This window comes from Triticum dicoccoides, chromosome 4A, assembly GCF_002162155.2.
Source record: "Triticum dicoccoides isolate Atlit2015 ecotype Zavitan chromosome 4A, WEW_v2.0, whole genome shotgun sequence".
Lineage (NCBI taxonomy): Eukaryota > Viridiplantae > Streptophyta > Magnoliopsida > Poales > Poaceae > Triticum > Triticum dicoccoides.
The window spans coordinates 705348790-705350621 of record NC_041386.1 but is presented as its reverse complement, the minus strand read 5'-3'; positions in this window follow the sequence as shown (position 1 = coordinate 705350621).

Below are 1832 nucleotides of genomic sequence, written 5' to 3'. Positions count from 1 at the left end.
GTCACTACGAGATCGTATAGCTCCGTATCCATCCATTTTGACCAGTCAAAGAATCCTCCTGGCACAAATTATGTTCAAGTGTAGTTATCAAACCCGAGACCTCAAGTTTGATAAGCGAACAGGCTAACCAGCTACACAACCCTCCCGTTATGTTCAACGAGAAGAAAATAACCTTTTATACATTCCTGCATTCGTCTGACAAGCATGCCGTGTTTTTTTTGTGTGTGTGGGAGTCATTGGGATTTCAATCATAATCGTGTCATGTGGCTTTGGTGGTAAGACTATCCACAGTGGTGCAGAAATAATGCAGCCTTAGTCACCTTACGTCTCTCCACGTAGTACGTTGGGTCCCACCAGTCAGAGGGTGAAACAAACAAATGAATAAGAAAAATTAAAAGCGCCAGCGGTGTATCTTACCTCACACATCTCGCTACTGCTCGGGAACACTGTCCAATTGATCCCTCTGTTCGCTCACGTACTATTTTAAGTGAATCCTTATTATAACATGCACACAATTTTGGGCACTTGTATTCGACCTAAGAAAGTGTGCCACCGTATCTCGTACTACTCCCTCCGTCTAGGTGTAATAAGTCACATTGGAAGGTGCAGCAGGATCAAGGTGCAAGCAGATTGGAGGAGAAGGAGAAACTTGACCGGTCATTCCTCCAATCAAAGCCCTGATTTCTGTCTCTAAACGCAACAATTAATCCAAACAACTAAGAGATGCTGTTTTAGCTACCATGCAGGGCCACGTATTAACTCGCATGCAAGCCGACTTTGATTTCTTGACTGATCAACGCGTAGTTGTGCTCCATGCATTGGGTTTTCGGGGGAGATAACAAGGCAGAGTAAGGAGCGTTTGGTTACATTGCTTAGCTAGGCTGGTCATAGTGGTAACTAACTTGGACTAGTAACATGCATATGTTACTAGTCTATGTTACTACTATGCAAAGTTTGCCGCCGAAAGCGAGCCCATCTGGCTCTCCTGAGCTAGCAAGGTTTTTCTAGCTCACCCAAGCTAGCTGGCCCACAAAAGCTAACATATTTTAACAGTTCCAAACGCCTAACCTTGCCCGGCTATACTATAAGCTGTTCTTGATAAGGATCCAAACGCTCCCTAAGTAAAAAACACTCGCTAGCAACGAGCCCAGGAGGGGATTGAGATGCAATGTTAATGGATGACGCCTAAACATTTTGGGAATATCTAAATTCCGTAAGATGACCTAACACCTAGACGGAGGGAGTACTACTCCTCAGTCCAGGTTTGATGGAATATTCGTCACCTCTTCTCTTCTTGTATGTACTCCATTTGTATGTCACTTCCCGTGGCTTCGCACTCGCACTATTTTCCTATTCTATAAACATGTGTGTGCGTGTGCGTGTGCGTGTGTTTAACAGCATGTGTGTGTTAGAGAGAGCAACAGATCGACCTACTCCTATAGAGAGATGGTGTGTAGTGTACGATTTTATCCGCGAGAGTCGGTGCATCCTCTCGTTTCCGGGAGTCCGGTAGGGACAGGCGGACAGCTGCCACGCCCGCTCCTGGCCAGCCTAGCCCACCCAAAGCCCCTCCATCACCCGCGCGCGCTTCCCACCCAAAATGTTCAGCATGGTTCCAAAGAATCGGTGCCACATTCATGCCCGGGCAGAGCGGACATGACCTCTCAGTGGCGCCTGCGTTGAAGGGAGAAACGGATTCAAGAGTGATGGTTGCTTCGTCCATCTAACTTACTGCTCGGTCTATGTGATTTAACGGCTCATTGGTCATTATTACTGAGGTCGTAGGACTGCTGGATGTTCCACGCTTTCTACGAAAGGAGGTACTAGTAGAT